This window comes from Dermacentor albipictus, chromosome 1 (genome assembly GCF_038994185.2).
Source record: "Dermacentor albipictus isolate Rhodes 1998 colony chromosome 1, USDA_Dalb.pri_finalv2, whole genome shotgun sequence".
NCBI classification, from domain to species: domain Eukaryota; kingdom Metazoa; phylum Arthropoda; class Arachnida; order Ixodida; family Ixodidae; genus Dermacentor; species Dermacentor albipictus.
Window position 1 is genome coordinate 429,579,736 of NC_091821.1, and position 21,786 is coordinate 429,601,521.

At 48.5% G+C, this 21,786-nt stretch overlaps 1 protein-coding gene and 1 long non-coding RNA gene across 2 annotated transcripts in view; one reads left to right on the forward strand and one right to left on the reverse strand.

Moving 5' to 3' along the window:
* Positions 1–21,786, reverse strand: part of Ptr (patched domain-containing protein) — a 112,475-nt gene that overhangs the window by 82,000 nt on the left and 8,689 nt on the right. The gene's annotated exons all lie outside the window — the stretch shown is intronic.
* The window catches only part of LOC139054736 (uncharacterized), a 37,941-nt gene continuing 24,279 nt past the window's right edge, over positions 8,125–21,786 (forward strand). Inside the window, exon 1 of the long non-coding RNA XR_011511466.1 lies at positions 8,125–8,256. This is a non-coding gene — a long non-coding RNA (uncharacterized lncRNA). The remainder of the gene's footprint in view (positions 8,257–21,786) is intronic.

The following is a 21,786-nucleotide window of genomic DNA, read 5'->3' on the forward strand; positions in this document are numbered from 1 at the left end:
GCCAATTTTCACTTGAAGCATCGAAACGCGACTTTACCCCACCAAGGCAAACGCATCATGTTTGATGTGCCGAGCTTAATACCTCAAAATGCGAATCTAAATGCGCGAAGATTAACACGGGACACTCAGTAGCGTTTCTGAAAGGCTGGGACGAAGTTACAGTTGCGATATCCTAGTAAACAATTTGGCAACTAATTAAATATTGCAACAGTTAAGTTATATTTCAAAGACCATTTCATCGTTTCTTTTACTTTTGTACGAATGTCCTCGTCATGGCGAGAAATAAAGGTGATCAATTTGTTCTCATTTTCCTTGATCTGGGATGCTCTTTGGGCTTTCCGGTGTTGACGCCTCCGAACCCGTCCAGCGGCGACAACTGGTGACTCCCGATTCCTGATCAATGCATTTCCACCCTCCAAGCGGCGGATACGAAGATCGTACGTGGGGGTAGCATATCACGCACCCTAACCCTTTAAATTGTTCGTAGCACAATGTGAAAGTTTCACACCTGCTTTCTTTTTTCCCCCTAGAGCTGCAGCTTATTTTCGCGTGGACCAAAGCCAGCTGCTTGGAAGAGTTAGCATGGAGAGGAAATTGATTAGTGAACTATTATTCCTGCAGGCGCTTCCGTCTTTTGCTTGCAATGCAAAGTTTGGAGGCTAATAAAAAAAAACGGAGAGGATGATGCAGCCGTTTGGAACATTAAACTTCATGGTACGGGCCCAATGCAGGGCGGCGCAGACGCAAGCTGACACGACTTGTGTGCTACGATTCTTCCTTACGTTCGTAGAATCGGCACTGACCAATGTAACAGACGAGGCCCTCGACTAGGGCCATATTCATATCTGTCATTCATTTTATTATATATTTTATGTTTTTATACGACCATTGTCACTATTAGTGACAGCCGCCTCTCATCTTTGGCAGGATGGTGCGACTGGGGATAAGATACTGACGCGGTGTGTGCGGGAGACGGCCCAGATGCTGCAGTTCTTTTCAAAATCTGTGCCTCTCCTGGACGGCTGGATGATCGACGCCCGAACACCGTCTTTAGCGTCACTGTATATAACCATCCCCATCGCTCATCGGCCGAAAAGGCAGTGAATCATATCATGAGAAGCCAACAAAGACCCCAAGGACAACATAGGAGAAAAGAACTCTTACTTAATAATTGAATTAAAGAGAAATGATAAATTAATGGCAATGAAAGTGGATGAAAAAAGCGAGCCGGCGTTTATACATGACTCGTCAAAGGTTCCAGTGTGATCGCTGGTGCCGCATGGCTTCCAGAAAGTACTATACAATTCGCATAGCACATACAATCAGATTAAGAAACAATCTCACACAATAACAACCAAAACAAGCGCGAACGAGACCGACCCAACAGAACCAAACAGGCAGGCGCGGGCGAGAGCTTTGGCGCGAGCAGACGATAGTACGAAACGAGCGTATCGGCTGAGACCAGACACGAATGCGCATCGAGCCGTAAGGAGGGTCCGCATGACACCAGCATCGCGCGCGCACGTCACTGAAGGGGCCGCTCTCATTGGTCTCCGCCATTCGCGGCTCGCGTCCTTCGTCTCCCACTCCAGCGAAGGGGGGCGGAGCTGGTTACGAGGCCGACGACGACGCGAAACCCAGGAACGGACGCCAAAGAGCTGCGCTCTAAAACAACTTGCTGCAGGTGGGGAACGATCCCACATCATCGCATTACGCGTGCTATGCTCTAACCAATAGAGGTATAGCGGCTTAGCCAGGCTTTTGCTTCCCCCCTCTGTAACTATCTCTCTCTCTCTCTCTCTCTCTTACTTTGGATTCCCCTGTTCCGGTCCTCCAGCCTAGCGTAGCCAACACGACGTCCCCCCCCCCTTTTTTCCCCCTCCTGTGCCTCCCCTACTCTTTGTTTGTTTGTTACTTGTAGTTGTGTAGTTCACGCGCTCCTCCTCTTTCAAGATAATGCGGAGGGAAGCGACACCGTCCGTAGAAGTACTTGTTGTGCCCTCTATCTTTCATTCTTCTCACGCCCCCCCCCACACACTTTTGTTTATTTTTTTTTTTGTGCAGCTAGTCCACTGACTGAAGCCATCACTACAGTGCGTGTTATGCAGCAAAGCAAACGTAATACTTAGTCTCAAGGCAACTGTCATTACGAGAACAGCGTCTGTCGTCCTTCTACGAAATTCGCTGCACCTTTGCGCTTCGGTGCATTGGTCATACCGGCTTGTAAATGCCACCGCAAGAGGTAAGTATATATATATAAGTATACAGGGCGATGTGGGCAATGTGGTGGGGAAGCTGAACAAAATTTATTCTCGGAAACTGGTTCACTAACGCCAAACACTTGTGGATGCATGGCGCCAGCCTGCAGCAGAATGTTGCGGGAGAACCAGTGGCATAGCTTGGCCGCTCGCCATTGACGTCACAGTGCGAGGGTTTAAACGAGAAGGGGCACTTAGACTCCGAACAAGGTCATTGCGCGTTCCGATGACGTCAATGCAGGAGGACTTCTGCTTCTTGGCCACGAATGAAAACAAGAAATCGCCATCTTTAAAGTAAGAAAGATAAAAAGAAGGAAATACCCTATTCCACACTACAGTCGCAGCGTATTGCCTACATACGCTCGCTGGTGCGAATTTTCTTGTTCCTTCATTTAATTTATACATATAAGCTAGGCGAGCGCTTATGCATGCTCACAAGTTCTGGTTCTTTTCCTCCTCATTGTTTTGTGTCGCTCGTTTTCCTTTCTTTTCTTTTTTCTTTCATTTCCTGGATTTAATCATGCGTTATGCAACCACAACTGAAGGCCTTGAAGGCAGTGCTTCGCTGGAGGCTGCGACATATGCGTAACGTTAATGACGAAAGTCCAAGACGCCGCGAAGCCAACCTCCAAGATCGAGACGAAAATGATAGCCTTCGCTCAGCAACAGTCGCACAGATTGTGAGCGAAGCCCACGTTAGGAAAATACATTTTGAGGCGCATTGGCTGGCGAAGTTGAAAAGAAAAGAAAGGAAATGGGTGCCAGACGACGGCGAGAAAAAAAAAAAAAACACCTGGATAACACCATGGTGCACGGCACAAAATGCATGTTTGCTGCATCGAAATGCGCCTCCACTGGGCCTACATTATGCTGATTGCAAAAGCGCGCTGAGGCGCTCGTCTTGTTCTCCCATATCTATGCGCGCCTTTCATAGCCGCTTGATGCTTGCTATGCGAGCGCGCGAGTTGAGGTCTGCAGCTAAGAACGACCGCAGTGCTTGTCTGCGTGCGTTCGGCGTCGTTAAAAACAGAGCGGACAGTGCAGCAGGCCCGTGGGTGCCCTCGCACGGACTCAGCATCGAGATTGGTATAAGGCTCGGGTCTTATGGCAAGCACGCTGTTCAGGTCCCGCTGGCGCCGCACTTCGCCATCTTGGGTCGACGCCTGTACTCGACCATGTGGAAGAACTGGAGGAAACGTGGATGTTCACTTCGTGGAACGAGGAGCCAGGAAAAGGAATGCCCTACGCTTCAATTCCAATTACAGGTTCACCGACTTCTCGAAAGGCTACATCACGTGGTCCTCACTGACAAAGCCAGAGCTGGATGGTGTTGGACTGCTATGCACGAGGTCGCGGGGGCGAATCCTGGCCGCGGCGGCCGCATTTCCATGGGGGCGAAATGCGAAAACACCAGTGTACTTGGATTTAGAGAGAGAGAGAGCAAATGATAAAGGAAAGGTAGGGAGGTTAACCAGGACTGAGCCCGGTTGGCTACCCTACACTGGGGAAAGGGAAAAGGGGACTGAAAGATTAAAAGAAGAAGAGAAAGTCCACTGGGGATATCGTTCGGTCACTCAGTCCGGGTCACAGACGCTGACTCAGTCCAGTAGCCTTCAAATATCGCAGCAGAGCTTTTGTGGCCTTTCGCAGCTGCGATATGCGAGGCCATGGTCCCAAGATCTTCTTCAAGGTGAACGGTGTGCTGTCTAGCTGATTGAGAGCTGTGCAGAGGTCATGTCTTTCGTTTTGAAAAGATGGGCAGTAGCACAGTAGATGTTCTATAGTTTCCTCGGCACCGCAGGCATTACAGTCGGCGCTATCAGTCATTCCAATCAAAAACGTATACGCATTGGTGAATGCGACGCCCAAGCGTAAGCGGCACAGCATTGTTGCCTCATTTCGCTGAAGTCCTGGTAACAGCCGCAGTTGCATAGAGGGGTCGAGGGAATGCAATCGTTCTTGGGTGAATTCAGGTGTATGCCACTTCTCTAATGTCATACGGTGTGCTACCTTGCTTAGGTGTTGGGCTGCGTCGGTCCGCGATAAAGGTACAGAAACAAGGGTTGCTCCTTCGTGGGCTTTCCTAGCAGCTTCGTCAGCGAGGTCGTTGCCGGAGATACCACAATGGCCGGGCAGCCACTGATACTTGGATTTAGGTGCATGTTAAAGAACCCCAGGTGGTCGAAATTTCCGGAGTCCCCCACTACGGCGCGCCTCAATAACCAGATCGTGGTTTTGGCACGTAAAGCCCCATAATTTACTTTTAAAGCCAGAGCTGGAGCTGCGATTGGACATGATGCTCCAAGATGACAAGCGTATTACCATTCGCTCAGCGCGCTCATATACGAGGATACACGCGTTGTGGTTGACACAAAGCATGCGGAACGCGCGGACGCTTGTTCACGGTCGAGCGCTTTCGTGGATACACACTCCCCGCTTGTACGGTTGCGTAATACTCAGCGTGACGTCTCACTCGAACTGTACGGGCATTCTGCGAGTAGCGCTCGAGAGTGTTTGCGACGCGAAATAAACGGCGACCGCGGAGGTATGCGCCATTCTTTTCATCGCATCCCGATTCCGCTGGCTCGGCCGATATAGGTGCGCGCGCTGAAAAAGACACCTGAAAGGTGGTTGATCGAGAATTCGATCTGCGGTATCGTTGCGCGAGAGTGCCAAACCTGCGAAACAAGGACGCCTGGCTTGCGATGAAAACATTTTGCGAGTGTCCGTAGTCGGGGCAACAACAAATCGTTGCCCTTAAAAACACGCATATTCCTTATCGAAGCGTTGGCCACGTGTAGGCTGAGGACTCTCGTGTCTATAACTTCCCGCTTCCAACTTCTTGTGAACATCTGTCTTGCTGGGCTTTATAGCAAGGCACCATGCCCCCCCCCCCCCCACCCATCCCTTTTGGAATAAATACCAAATCTCATGGGCGCCGCAGGCTAACGTCACCTGAGTGTACTTCGGTCGCTAAGAAACCTCGCCCACGGCCTCTAGTTATATTCTTGCTCTCCCTCTTCCAAAGTGAGCCGTCTTCTTTAGAATTAGCTAGCGAGCCGTCAAGACAATAAGAAAACTTCGCTCGTGCTATAATAAAAGGCGTAATCAGCAAGTCGACACGCAGTATATATAGTATATATTCATTCATGTCTATTACGCGACTGCTTGCTACCGTCCCTAAGAAACGTGCTATGTGCGCTTCATCAACCACTTCTATGCTCCACTAAACTCCTTTTTCTGAAAACAAGTGAACTGCGGTACGAGAAGCACCACAGCTTATTAATTAACCAATTACTTAATTAATTTATTATTTAATTATACAATTATTTCATCACTTAATTGCTTAATACTGTGCCGATATTTCGGCATAAGGCTACATTAGCTCATATAAAGCTACGTTAGCTCAGATTAGCCCCCCCCCCTCTTTCATACGTACGGCTCGTTCAAGACAGGTACTCTAGAAGAGTTGACTGTTGGGCTAGTTGGTCGTCCATGTTTGAAGTAGTAGCTTAGCGCAAATAAAACCACGGACACGAGGAAGACAGACAAGGACAAGCGCTCTTCTACAAGTCAACAAGTCAACTCTTCTAGAATTCATTTCTCGTACACTGGGCAACTCCTCTGTCGATAAACAGTTGTGAGTAGCGCTCGTCCTTGTCTGCCTTCCTTGTGTCGGTGGTTTTATTTGCGCTAAGCTACTACTTCAAATAAAGACAGGTACGGCTGTGTAGAGCAGAAAAAAATATTTTTATCTCCCTCCCTGCTTCTCTCGTAAGCGTAACTGAGCGGGTTTGTGCGTCTCTCTGCACCATCATCGCGAGTTTGCGCACAGCACGATAGCCGTCGCGAAGAGTCAACCGTTTTCGAGACTACAGCAGTTCACAGTGCACTTAAGCTGACCATTAAGACCGGGCTTCTTCTTGCGTTTCATTTCTTTAAGAGGGAAGCACCGCTCCGGAGAAGCATGCGGTCTTGAAGCAAGTTAGTGGTCAGCATATACCACGTGACAGCTACGGGAAGCAACAGCCGGGCCTCGCGATAAACCATTGTATGCTTGCTGCACAGAAATAGCGCCAGAAATAGCGCTCGCGGTCATCACGGCTCCGTCTCTCTCTCTCTCTCTCTCTCTCTCTCTTTGTTACTTATGCGATTCGTGCGCCCGAAATTGGCCTCGTTTCCCTTTCTTGCCCACCGTGGTGCAACGTCAGCGGCCCATTGCGCAACAGGTAAGTCCGCTTCACTTCGTTTGCTGCTTCTGCTGCCGTTGTCGTTGGCGGTGCCGTTGCTGCCGCTGTTATTCTCTTCTCCTCGCGATGCTTGGCTGACGTCGTACACTTCGTCAGCGCTCCTCAAGTCTCGTTGTGACAAAGCGCGCCTCGCGCTACGGACAAGCTTCAACTTTCCCGCAGTACAGTGTACTGCGACGCGAGCTGGTGTAAGGCAGCGATTAATTTCTCTCTGACCGCGGGGATGGCGTGGCGCTCCCACCACTGACAATGAATGAAATTGGCACGGAGAGAGAGAAACCTTTTCATCGAAAAGAAGGCGTCTAGCCAGGGTGTATTCGCCTACGTGCTACTCAGCCGGAAATGAGACGGAGCGCGAAACACGACCCATTTATATGGAAGACGGCGCGCTTCCTCCCGGCTTTCCTCCCTTGCGTGCGACTGATGGAGCCGCGATCGCCGGCTCACTCTCGCAGCCTTTCACGCGCACGTACAGCATACGGCGAGCGGCGACGATTTTATCGCCCTTGGGCTTCTCACGGAACCTCACGGCGACGGCGATCGATGCCGATGGCAGAAATGCGTCTGGAGTGTCCACGTAGTTACCATCGCAATAAAATAATTTATTTTCGTACAATGTCTTCCCGCTTTATATATATATATATATATATATATATACACACACACACACACGTCACGTTGCGCTGCTAAGCCCGAGAGCGAGGGATCGAATCCCAGACGCGGCGGCAGCATTTCGATGGGGACGAAATTGTAAATCATTAAAACTTCTTTCTGGGCGAGTTGGTGCATACTTGACATAAAAACTGTTTACTTTGTGGTTGTGGTTTGCGGTTGTTTGTGGTTGTTTACTTTGTACTTTGTGGTTGCATGTGTTTGCGCTGTAAACAGTTTTTATGTCAAGAAATTGTAAAAAACGCCCGTGTACCATGCATTGGGTGCACGAGTAAGAACCCCAGGTGGTCGAAATTAATCCGGAGTCCCCCACTATGGCATGGCTCATATTCATATCGTGGTTTTGGCACGTTGAAACTTCCTAATAGATGTTTCGCTTCTTTTTCTTTTTATTTCTCTTGTACGAGTCTGTTTTCCTCCGAGTCCTTCCCACATACGTCCGGGTTTCTCTTCTCGATCGGCACGTAGACACATCATCTTAAATTTCTGCCATCCTCAGTCTCGTGCGCGGCGTTCCCAAAGCCGCGAAGTTCCAGCGACGTGTTCCCAAAACCCTGCAGTTGTGGCAGAGGGCAAGACGTGATCATCGCACGTGAAACGCTCGTTTTTGCATGCGGGCACCCGGACTCGGCGAGGCTCTCTGTCCTGGACAGAATAACCGCGACGACCGCTGCACACAAAGCTGGTCAACGGTCATTCGGAGCGGCTCAGGCGTGTCCTCAATGACTCGCGTGGCTTTCACGCACGCTGACCCTTTTCTGCCCGTCTCTGTGCGCCGCGTGCAATACGCGACGGCTCGATAAGCGCGCCTCCATGGCTTATACTATACAATGGATAACTTCCTGTCCGTTGCCGGGCATGATAACATTGTTGAAGTAATATGTGTATCGAGAGTATTAACGCTGTATCTTAGATTGGGACTGCATCGCCACGCACTCCGTAAACGCCTTCACTAGGGAAGCGTGGCACCATTGAATGGCTAATTGAACGCAGTGCTTCTAGCACTCCGGGTGACAGTATACGGGAAAGTGCCACGATACAGTGCAGCATGCATGCTTTGAAACACCACTAGAAAGGTGAGCATTAGTGACTAAATTTTATCCACTTATATGGAGTTGTATATCAGCTGCTTATCTCCAGCCGTGTACGTTGTGACTTGCGGTGCGGTGCGAAATTTCCCCTATTTCCGCTATAGATCATTGCGCAAATTACGACGCGTGCAAAGCTCCCTTATGATATACTCCCTGTGCGATGGTGGCCATAGAACTGCTGCTTGCACAGAGGCCAGTGTGGCTTGTGTCGTCACAGAGAACCAGTGCGGCCAGCACAAGCCGCACATAAGCCTATGCCACAGGGATGCAGCTGAGTGCGATGGTGGCCATAGAACTACTGCTTGCACAGAGGCCAGCGTGGCTTGTGTCGTCACAGAGAGCCAGTGCGGTCAGCACATGCCGCACATAAGCCTGTGCCACAGGGATGCAGCAGCAAAACACGGAAGGAGTACACTGTAGGAGTTTCACGCCAGGTATATCACAGATGGCGCAGCCGCATCGGCGTATCGCAGGATACGGAGGAAGACGAGCTCGCCGGGGCAGTATCGCGGCAGCTCAGTTGGCATGGAAGTACAAGCACAATGCAGACCATGCCACCACCCTTCTGTGTTTTTTTTTTGTCTTTTTTGATGCCGGTGGGTCGGCCCCGTTCACTCAACTGCGGGAAGTCATCGACCTTTGCTTGCTTGTACTTCCATGCCCAAATGTTTTGTTCACTGTATTCTGCGAGTGCATTCACGTTGCTAAGCTGCTGTTTATGTCTGCTAACACTAAATTAAATCCAGAGCCACCAAAGGAAGATCCCGCTGGCATGCAATACAGCCAGCTTCTTGCTCTCGTGAAATCGCTGCACTAAAAAGTGGATAAAAAACACGATGAACTCGTGAGCGCTTTTAATGATTTGAGAGAGGCTCAGCAATCACTTGACCAGCGTATTTTCAACATAGTGAGCAGGCTTCTCACGGATGAAACTAGGTTATCACCGGCCGAAATCCCAGTCGGACAACGCTCTGCAGCCAAAGTAGTCGCTGATAACCGACGACTTGATGATTTGGAACACCGTTCCCGCAGGGAACTACATTTCACGGCGTTACTAACACCGGAGCGCAAACATGGGCTCACTCACTCTGAAGACAAGATTGTTTCCCTTCTGAATGGCGCTATGAACCTAAGCCTTAAACAGCAGTGACGATCGCCTGTCTTGTGCGCACCGACTTTGTAAATATGCCCCTGGGAAATGCAGACCTATTATTGTAAAATTTATTTCACTGGAGTCTGGAAATGATGTGACCGAATACTTTCGCACAGCAGCAAGAGCCATCATGAAAGAATTGTTAGATTACGGCAAATATTGTGGAAAGTAATTTTGATTCCGTTATAATAAGCTCTACATCGAGAAAAAGTGCTACGTTTACTGTTCAGCTACCAGCTGTAGTTGCGTCCTTGAGTATGGGAATGATTCCGTTATGACGGATGCATCACCTACATCTACGTCGGCTTCCTACAATCGGTCGTTATCCTACCTGAAAGCACCAGCCGCTACTCACCATGACGTATTTTTTTATTATTATTATCCACAGATATTAGAAGCATTGTTAATAAACGTCATCAATCTTGGGCGCATGCGCTGCCGATGTGGTTTTACTTACTGAAACCTGGTAATCGTCAAGAATTGACAGCTCTAAACTTTTCTCATTTGAAAAAAAGTACGTGAGCTGTCGCTGTGATCGCTGTGACAAACCTGGTGCTGTCGTGCTTATTGCTGTAGCCGATGAACTTGTACCGCACATTATTGTAACCAACTCAGATTTGGAATTTAGTTGTGTTTGCATTTCATTAAATCACACACAAAATGTTTTTTTCCCGCATGCATAAGCTTCCGCCCACCAAACGTTGCTTCAGATTTCAGTGAAAAATTACATGACGTGCTTAATAACCTGGTTCTTCAGTACCCGCGCTCACCATTATTTCGCTTGGGTGACTTCAATGTGTCCCAACTTAACTGGTCTAGACCTGTCACGGTTGTACGTGAAACATTACCTGGTGTTTCATCTTTTGCTCCCTTGTGCTTGGACTTCAACCTCACTCAGATCGTCTTCAAACCTACTAGAATTGGTTCTACATCGGCTAACATTCTTAATCTCATCTTAACAACAGCACCTGGTCTTGTACACTCAATTTCATACATGCATGTGTTAAGCGACCACAGCCTTATTCATTTCATTAAAACAAACTGCAACACGCGTCAGCCATCGAGGTTCTCCACAAAGACATTCCCAGATTACAAAGAGAGAGATTAGGAGATTATGTTCCAGTTAATAAGAAGCTTGAATTATTTCCGGATGGCTGCATTGCTACATTTTTGGATTGTAGTGAAAGAAAAGTGGATTTCATTTAAAAATAAAGTTAGCTTCTAGTTATCTCCTAGTTAGCTTCTGTTGCATCACATTGCAGAAGCTCTAGACCGAGGCTCTCGTCTTCATGGTTTTTTTCTGGACTTTTCTAAGGCTTTCGACAAAGTACCTAATTGACTACAACTACTAAAAATCAGCACTTCGAATACTGACCCAAACATCCTCAAATGGATCAAATGCTTATTTATCTAACCGCACCGATTATGTTATCGCTAATAATCATGCTTCCTCTCTTTGTTCTGTTCAATCTGGCGTCTCTCAAGGTTCCGTATTATGTCCACTACTATTTCTTGATCTATGTAACTGATCATCCAGATTACATTAACTCTAGCATAAAGCTATTTGCAGATGACTGCGTTATCTATCGCGACATAAATAACCCTACTGATATACTTGTCCTTCAATTTGACCTAAACAATGTTTATGGATGGTGCAGTAAATTGTTGACGACCCTCACCGTCAGCAAATGCGAGTACATGACATTTTCTCGAAGTACTAATACAACAATATCTTCGGAATACAGAATTAACGACATCGGACTGAGGCGCGTGGCTGCATACCGATATCTCGGTCTTTACGTATCATGATTGCTTGTCACGGCACACTCACATTGACTGCATCATAATTAATGCCAATGGCGCTCTCGGTGAAATTCCGACGGTATATTTTCCGAGCTCCACAACGTCTAAGCAATAATACTTTATCAAACGTTCGTTCGTTCGTCCGAACTTTGAATACCTACGCATGTGCATGAAGTTTGGGACCCGGCTCGCCGCATTCTCATTAAATCCATGGAATCTCTTCAGAATCAATCAGCCCGTTTTATTTTTTATATTATGTCGAACTATTCCCGTACCGCCAATGTCTCGCAGAGAAAATTGTCACCTAACCTTCAAACTCGGTGCAACATCCCGCGCGTTTGTTTATTTCACAAATCGTTCCATCACCGCTCATTAAAATCAGCAACTCGCTTCTCACTCAGCCAGTGCACGTATCGTCCTGCGCCGAACATATCAATAAAGTCGCTGCTCTTCGTTGTTCAACTGACATTTTCCTGTATTCTTCTATGCCAAGAACCCGTTTTGAGTGGAGCCACCTTTCCTCTTCTATCGCCACCATAGCCGGCGCATCGTCATTCAAGAATGCTGTAACCGATTATCCTTTCGTAGTACTCGAATTTCTGTGTGTTTATTTTAGTTTTTGTTTTTATTTGCCGTTGTTTATGCTTGTTTATCTTATTCGTTTCCTTTCTTTTTCCATTTATAACTGATGGTTTTTAAGCCATGTACCCGCCCCCCCTGTAACGCCTGTTGCGGCCATATGGTATGATAATAAATAAATAAATAAATAAATAAATAAATAAATAAATAAATAAATAAATAAATAAATAAATAAATAAATAAATAAATTCCCCACACAGAGCGCATCGCCGTGCAAAACATGCTCAGAAAAACCCGCGTTCCGTGGGCTTGGTAAATACAGTGGCATCGGGTCAGCTGACTCGCGCTTTGCTCTGAACTCCTCCCCGTGGGCAGTGCCGAACACATCGGCTTTTAGTCGCGTTCGTCGTCGACTGTCGAACGCCGTCCGAGACGACGAAGGGTTCCACTCCATTTTTGATTCGGTCGCTCTTTGGGACTCGAGTTCATGCGTTCGACGAGTCAGTGCCACATACACGTATACGTTCATGCTGCTGCTGCTGCTGCTGCTGCGAATCTCTCTCTCTCTCTCTCTGTCTTTACCAGCGGTTTGTCCCAGAGGTGGGTTATTTCGCCGAGATCGTCCCCCCAAGTGTCAGCGTCGCGACACGGATACACGCGAAAGAGTGCGTGCGCGCCACTATACATCGCGGTCGCAACGCGACCGCCGCCGCCGCTAAAGCCTCGGGGCCGAGCGAGGCTTCCTGGCGGAGCGGGGCGAGGGGGGGGGGGGGGCGAAACCAGTTTCACGCGCCGTCGCTGCCGACGGGCGAAAGTGGCCCGCGTCGGTGAGCGGAGCAGCCAGCTGGCGGGCCGGCGCACGCCGAGAGACGTTGACGTCGTCGACGACGCTGTGGCGCGGGACGACGCCACGGGTGCAGTGCGTCGTCGCCGTCAGAGGGCGGGGGAAAAAAAAATTCTGCAGCCTCGTGGGCACTGGTCTGTCTCACACTATAGAGGCAGTTGAAGCGAATCGCGTGTTGGAACGTAAACCAAGCTTGTTTTTCTTTTGTTAGAACCCGCCGCGGTGGCTCAGCGGCTGTGGTGTCGCGCTGCCAAGCACGAGGTCGCGGGATCGAATTCCGGCCGCGTTTAGATGGGCGCGAAATGAAAAAAAAAGAGAAAGAAAGAAAGAAGAAAACAAACAAACAAACAAGAAACGCCGGTGTCCCGTTCATTGGAGGCACGTTAAGGATTCCCATGGTGGCCAAAATTAACCTGGAGTCCCCCACTTCGGCGTGCCTCGTAATCACGTTGAGGCTTTGGCATGCAACTGAAACCCCAGAATTCAACTCAATACTTTCCTCAGTGACATTTTCTGCCGCGAGTAAACGTGACTGGCTTCTGTCATCAGTACGAACTGAGACGCTTTGCCCCTTGCGATTAGGAGAAAGCTGGGTCGTATTGCAGAGGAGACGTAAACATGACAAGAAAACTTCATGAAATAAGCTTTCATAGCCATGTCTGTCAAGAGAGAGAGAATTCTTTGTGTTAGCGTGCGATATCTTCATCGTAGGGTGGGGACCTTAGATCGGGGCCCCATTGGCTTGCGCCAGTCCGCGTGCCCGTTGGATCAGCCGTCGCTGCTCCTGCCTGCAGCTCTCGTGTCAAATATTTCAGCGCGCGTACCAGGTGGACTGGGTGGAATTCGCATGCCCGGTCCTGTAGTGCATGTCGATAGCCCAAATTGCAATATGCGCTGCAATGTAATTAAGTAAGAAGATAATTATTATTATTTTGTGAATTATTTCAATAAGTATTTCGATTTCTCGTGCAACGAACTAACGTCCGCCTCTCTGAATTAACGATCGTGCTCAAAGACTAGAACTCCACTCAAATGTTATCTGCGACAGGCGATTTCCATAACTTCCGTAAAACAAACAAAAAAAATGATCACTCCGTATACTAACGGTGGTGGTGCCACAGTATACCTCTCACCACCGGAACCCACAGAAGCTGTATACACAGGCGGAGCGGCCCACGCATAGTTTCGACAAAGGGATTCCCGACATTTCGACTGTCGCACAGTCCCCTTTGGGGCAGCCATGCCGAAGCAAGTAGTTCACGGAAACGAACAAGCGCAAATCGAACGTATACACAAAGTGGCGCGTATTGTACGTCACACACAGCCGCCGGCGCCGCCAACGGATGTGTGTGCAGAACCGTGGGTCCACACACACCCACGCTGGCCGCGCTCTGCGGCGTGACTTAAGAACACTTACATAGTGCGGTGTGGGTTCCGCCCTCGACACTCCCGCGTATTATTAACGCGGGCGGGAATTCCGTACTTCGGGGGTATTTGCCGCGGCGGCGAACACCGACCGCCCCATCACGCGCCCGCGCGCTCGAGATCTCGCCGACGCATTGCAACACGGCGAGCCTATTCAGCGATTCCCTGGCAGCAACGCGTGTCGCCGTCGGGGAGGCGAGCAAGCGTTGAAGGACGCGCCCGTATATGCTCTCACACTGCAGAGTTCGCCCGTCACCGTTTCGAAAAACAAACACCACGTGTGTGTGGACGGCGAACCACGAGACGCGGGAGGAAAACTGCCTCGCGATATTTCGTATTGTTCTTGCTCCGAGCGCCGCACGCACAAATTATATATATATATATATATATATATATATATATATATATATATATATATATATATATATATATATATATATATATATACACACACACGTATATATATATACGTGTGTGTGTGTCGGTGACACTTCCTCCCCTCCCCCCCGAACACTCATACACGAGACAACTATATATTGAGAAATCAATGCGTCCTGATGTACAGTGCTCACAGAATGAAACGCGTCAATTTAGGGCTATGTAATGCGCACACTTTCGTTTCAACCGGCTGTAGTTCATGTCACATCGACGTAATTTTGGCGCGTACGCTTACATCGGAGTCTTCGTCACGTTTGGTGACCAAGTTCCTAGCGACATGACATGGTGCTCTCGCGTACTTTGCACTACTAAATGGGTTCTACTAAATGCTCCGTGTCCTATTTCATTCCGTGAGCACTGTACGTGTGCAGGCAACCACAGTTACACTTCATTTCTCTAAAAATCGAAGATTATTGTGAATTTAACTCTCTGCTGACACGAGCTCTGTAGATGATTAAAAAAAAGAAAAGCAAGGTTTGTTTTTTTTTTGGATCGCATGCGTTTTCTTGAATTGAGTAGACGTACTTATTTTATATAAGCCTCACTTCATCAAAAAACTGAGTCTCTCGGCTTCTCGACATTTTTGTTAGCCATCTCACTGGAAAATTTATGCGCGAGCATACAGGCGCTAATCTTGAAGAAATTTTCCAACCACCGCGACGTCAAACCAGATTGCTCCTTCGTCTCAAGCCGCGGTGGCACAAACGCCTTGGGACTTTCGAGATCGTCGATGGCAACCCACACGCCCAGCCTTGTAACAAGCGTGCATACTGGCAGGTACTTTCCTCCTCGGTGCTGCTTGCTTCGAGACGAGCGCCGGCTGTGGTGTGTAATAACAGCGATGCCGTGACTTGGTGACACGAGTGGTTTCGACAGCGCGACATCGACCTCGTCTGTTTTTCTCCCACCGCGCGTTGTAAATAAGGCGTCAGATCAAAAATGCGCACGCGATATTCCGAAGACGAAGATAAGCCTGTGGTGAATCGTAAAATGACCGACCTTCTTCTGTTTCTTCCTTTTTTTTTACAGCATCCACTAGAAAATGTTCATATCCAATTAAATTCAGGGCCTTGTACGTGCCTAAACCACGAAACGATTATGAGGCACACCGTATGGTGGAGGACTCTGGATTACACTTTGACCACCTGAGGCTCTCTAACATGCATTTATAGGTGTAGTTGCAGGAACGCTTTTGCATTCCTCCCCTGCTAGTCAGCTATACGCGTATATCACCGGGCAAGGACAGGCAACTTGGGCGAGAAATACGCGGCTAAACCGTTTAATGCGCTGCTGTTTTGTTATTTTCTCTCTCTCCTTCCTTCCGCGTGTCCTCGTTGTCTCCCGCTCCTCAAACTTGCGGGGACCTCGTGTGCGTGCATCTATACGAGTACACGAAACGCATGAAGCCTCTATGTAGCAATTAACAAGCCCTCACTGCCGCGTAGCGGTAATGGTCTACCGGACTGTTCCCATCTCGGGACGCCAATCGCTTCGTTACGCACGTCCTTCGTTTTTTGTCTCGGGCACACCCACACCCTCTGGCGAATCACTTCGACTCCCAAGCTTTTTTCTATCGAACGAACCGCCGAACGCAGTCGCTCTCTTAAAGGAGTACTGACACAAAAATTTGAAGTCGAGATAACTTGTGAGATCGATCTAGTGGGTCACACACACATCGTGTGTAAAATATCAGCGGCGAATATCGCTTAGAACATATTTAAAATCAATTTTAAAGTACGTGCGCGCAGCCAACCGTAAAACAGAGCACCTCGCGACATTGACATCACCCGGGTCTGTAAATAGCCAAGAAAACGCTACGTCATGTGGCTACGTCACGAGTTTTCGTTGGCTGCCATGCGGCTTTACACGTGCTCTTTACACGTGCTCGCCGTCGCCGGCCGCAATATCCGAGTCGCTGCTCTCCAGTGGGTCAAATTGAAAGTGATTGGCCACGTCTAATACGGCGGCGACTCCCACATGCAGGAAATCGTCGCCGCTGGACGACGAAAACGAGGACGACGACGACGATGATGGCGAGGACATGGCAAACCACGTGCAGGCGTAGCAGACGACTAGCAACACGAAGCTCGCGTGCCGGCGCGCCGCAAGCTGGCGGCGCGGCAGAGCATACGTCATAGCTTTTTGCGAACACGTGACCACTTTGTTTCACTCCCGGTGGACTGTTTCGTTGCTCTGTGAAACCGAAACTTGGACTGGTCGCTACAAAAAAGACTGCAGATAATTACCTGTCGCGCTCTGAAGTAAATGAGGTCTCGTGCCGTGATTACTGGGTCATTAACTACTTATTAAAGCAGAAAAAACCACATGGATTTTTTTTGTGTCAGTACTCCTTTAAAACGCCGACTGAAGAACGTGTCAGCACGACTGAATGAGGGGCACGTGTCAGCGATCAGCACGAATAGCGAAATAACAGAAAACGAGAAAAGAAGGGAAAAGAAGGCGACAAAGAAAAAAAAATACATAGGCGGCCGAGTTTTGGTAAGCGAAACATTCAGTTAAGGATAATCGTCTTGGCACCGTTCCTCCGAGGGGAAACTGCGTGCCCTTCCGAGTGCCGTGAAGAACTCTCGCTCGTCATGACGCGTGCGACCACGACAGCCTCACTGGGCTTTTTTTTTTTTTCCTCGGTCGAGCGAGCTGAAACAGCCTTTCCGCCGCGACGGCAACAACAAAATGCCTGGCACACGGAGCACTCTGCGTTTGATTTGCCACACACTCTTGGCTGCTCTCGTCGCAAAAAAAAAAGAAAAAAAAAGGAACAGGGCATATGCGTTTCGACTTCCGAGCTTTGGAAGAGCCTCGAGTAAGACGAGAAGCTTAACGGTGTTCGCGGAATACGAGGCCACGCTCTTGCGTTCAACCTTACATATACATGATATATTGAAATGAAAATGTATTTCCAACATACCGAATTATATTCTTCTGTAACACAAGAACTGCATGTATGTTAGTTTTGGTTGTTGTACACCTTAGTAAAGCGCAGTAATATAAGTGTGCGTTGAATAATGCGCATTATGTTAAGCTTCCCGGCATTTCCTTCTTTCTCATATTTCCTTACAGACTAGCCTTCGCAAGAAAAATGGATGAATGGAAGGCAACAAAGTGGAGACGAGAGAAAGGGGAAAGGCGATGCTTGAGTACACGGGGGCGTTCTCTAAGTAATTAATTATTTATTTCAACAATCTTGTACCATTAGTTCATCGTTCCTGAGATTACCAAAACGTTTTCATGGATTTCTAAAAACCCTATAGCTACTCTCGGCCGCTAGCTAGCACAGTAAATGGCTTTCCGAATTATAAATTTAGTCTGGACCACTTTGTCTGCGACAGCTTTGAACGACCATCAAACGTGCCCGCTCGACAGCGACATCCCGAAAAGCCGTGAGCCCAACAGCGTGTGTTGGAGGATAAATACTGGAATACATCCATGTGCCCAGTTATTGCAAGCACGGGACCCCACCAGGGACGCCAGGTGCAAGGGCCGACAAATTTAACGATGTGGGCGAGCGCAGCTGTCCTCTGACATGAAGAACGCTTTCTACTCGATGGAATTGCCGCAGTGTGTATGTCAGTAAATTAATTCAATTAATTCATGATTCCACGGGCCTTATCGCTCTGAATTTAAACTGCTTTGAGCACTTCAATACAAATGAAGTATATATATATATATATATATATATATATATATATATATATATATATATATATATATATATATATATATATATATATATATATATATAGGAATGAACAACTGTACCATCTGTGAATGTTGAAATGTTTGCAAACCACAAGGCCTTGCACAAAAGCTTCTCCGAAGCCTAGAACAGCAGCTCACGACGGACTCGACAGAGAGAGAGAGAAAGAGAGAGAGAGACGCAAAACCTAATTTCAGCTCGAATCGCCGATGGTCTGCAAAGCAGAGTCCCCGTTATGTCCAGGGCCCCTCTGCCGCCTTGTGGCATCTGGGCTTCGTACGAAGCAAGGCCAAGATGTCACTGACAGCACGTGAACAAAGAAAAAAAAAGAGTTAACCTTGCTCTAGCACGCACCACGAATCGGCCGGAAGAGACGCTCGGAGCATTTCAAATTCCGGAGGAGCTCGAGCGCTCATCTTGGGACACTTTTTTTCTCAATCCGGGACGCGTTTCGCTGAGCCATGCCAATTCTGTTTTGCGGAGGCCGGCAGGAAACGCGTCCGCAGTCACGTCGATCGGTTGTGCAATCCGTTTTTTTTTTCTTTTTCGTTGACGTAACCGGCAGCTGAGTGTTTACACCCCGAGTGAGTGCGCCTGCTCCCTTATCTGCTGCTCCCGGGGAGGTGCATGTTCGTACTACACCGGCCGAGGAAGCTATATGAAATGGGACACACAGTCACCGCGGCAGTTGCGATGGCTAAATGTGGGCTTGGAGGAAGCGGGCGCCGCCAGATAAGAGGAGCGAACGAAGGCTGTTCGTCGTACGCTTGCCCACGCTCGTTACTGCGCGCTGACGTCATCTTCGGACGCTGCAGGGTTCGCGACGCATAACCCTTTCGTATATCTTCTAAAGGAGCGTACTACATGATAGTGGACATCACCTCCAGTCGTTTCCTAGGTTACCCCGGAAGCGATTATCTGAAAAAATAATCATTTTGGATGTGATGTCAGGTGGGTAAGGAACTGCGAATATAGAAGTGGCTTAATCGCGTTTTCCCCCCGTCAGTTCTCTGGAAAATTGGCGCTAATCTGACACTAATTGACACCGTCCCGAAATGCTGTCTTTTCCCAGGCCGCTCGGTCTGTATTTCTGATAGACCGCAAATAAATATTGTTGGCGTTGTCGGTACCAATTGACCGATTGGTCTATACTGTTGTACCACCACGGAGGACGAGAAGCATGCAGTCCTGAAGTATTTTTTTTTTTTAGAACACCCCTACAACATCCTAAATTCGAGGGCGCAGCCTCGACACGGAGACTCACCACACGGTGCTACACCTTCGACTGCGTTTAGGCAAATAAAAGTAGTTTTTGCAGTAACATGTGCAAGGAGAAGGTCACTTTGGCCCCCTAAATAGTAAAGTTGCTTTTGGCACGTGGACACGATATTTTAAACACATGTTATATTTTAGACAAAATGCATTTGTCACGTTCGTATAACGCACGAGTCGGCGAGTAATAAGATTCAACTTGGAGAACGGTTGTCAACTTGAACTAAGTGTCTTCGAGTCTCAAAGGGATAGAGATACAACTTACTTCTGAATGTTGCCGGTTAGTGACCTCCCAAGATAAGTAATCTTTAGCTTATAGCGTTGAATGTAAACATACCCTTCCGCAAAGTAAAACAATGTCGTAAGTCAATTTAGTTGGGATAGTAATGAAAATAAAAACATATTCAAAAGTTGTAGTAAGGGGTTTGGCAAGTTCAACGTTTTGCTCTATATATAAATACTGGTAATTAACGTTGTCTTTTCTTTTTCAGATCGGGAAGCCCTAAACTAAATAGTAACCAGCGCATGTACTATGCTTGTAACAATTATTTAAGCTCTTTAGGTGATATAACGCATAACCTATAAGAAGTCTGTATCCCTAATTGAAACGTTCTCGCAATTATGATGACCGACCTTATCGCCCTCATGGGCGAATTATGTTGGCCTGTCTACAAATGTGTCAAATTTACACGACTACATTTCAACGCTCTCGACACTCCACTGCGAGAAATACATGGTGGTATGATAGTTCTTTGTGCATTGTCTGATGAGTCATAATAAATAGATGGCAATTAATTACCTGCTATTGGTCAGTCAGTAATCGGTCGTTTTTTTTATCGTTAAAAAAAGGTCAATCTCAGACTTAGAGCACTTCCACACTTTCATTATTACCCAGCATTCTTCGATAGATTCATTCACGACTATTCCTTCTACTTCGCTGCCGGAATGCTCCACGTCGAAAGCCCCATCACACGTGGTATAGTACCTTCGGAAAGGTGGTCGTCCGTTGCAGTGAGGAGCACGTTAGAAGGGCAACGAAGGCCCATTGAGCCGGCAGGGTGTTCTATTGAGCTCGCGCGTAAATGTCCGCTACTTTTACTCGGCAGCCATGCACTCGACAGAACTGGCAAAAAAGCAAATTACGCGCACGAATTCGCGCACGACGCCTGAAGGGGTTACATACGTAACTTAAGTATTTGTGCTGTATAAAGGACGCCAAAATGCTGTGAGCTTTGCGCCGCGTTTCTCTTCCTTTCTTTTATGCGTTGCATATTGCAATCACTCAGTTCAGCCCTTGGGCGCGGCCGGGCAGCCACCATTGACCTTTAGCGCAACCACGTGACGTGACGTCACGACAGCCGGAGGAAAAGCTGGGCCCCAACTCGCGCAATATGCAACGCATTCTTGGCTTAACCAAGCTAAGCCTGGCCATTTTTGGGGGGAACACTCAGTCCTTAGGAACACTCCGTCGTAATTCGTGACTCGTGACGAACACCAATACGTCTGAAAAGCCGTGAGAAACCCGCCATGGTTGCTTAGTGGCTATGGTTTCGGGCTGCTAAGCACGAGGTCGCGGGATCGAATCCCGGCCGCCTCGGCCGGATTTCGACGGGGGTGAACTACGAAAACAGCCGTGTACTCAGGTTTAGGCGCAGGCTAAAGAACTCCAGGTGGTACAAACTTCCGGAGTCCCCCACCACGGCGTGCCTCGTAATCAGATCGCGGTTTTGGCACGTAAAACCTCAAGATTTAAAAAAAAAAAAGGCCGCGATCTCGGGTGATCAGCTGGAAATCTCCGGCTGGCTGCGCAACGCGAGCGCGGCGCGGCGCGACGCCGCCGATGAGGTCACGTGGTGCGATCGGTGCACCGTCTGCGAAGCAAAAGCGAGCCCCTGGCGAGCCGTCATCAGGTCAGCGTGCCACGCGCAGTTGGCCAACACCGTCTCGGCGCAGCGGGACTTCGCGTTTCCTAACTGCAATGTACGGTATTCGGTGGGGATGGGGCGGGGGGGGGGTTGCCTTCGTCGTATCATCCGCCTAACTTTCACGCCGCGGTGCCAGAGGTCGCTGGAAACCTCTTTTAAGCCCCATAGGTCAACGTTTTGTAAGGAATCTTTTTTTTTTCCACGGCGAAGCTGTTACGGGCCAGTTCCCCCATCATCGCGTACGTGCGTAGACACAAAACTCCCCATACGTGGCCCGATCCCGAAGGTACTGCATGCCGGGCCGACCCGCGGCGGGGGTGACGCAGGCGTTAAGTACTCCCAATACGTGGCCCGATCC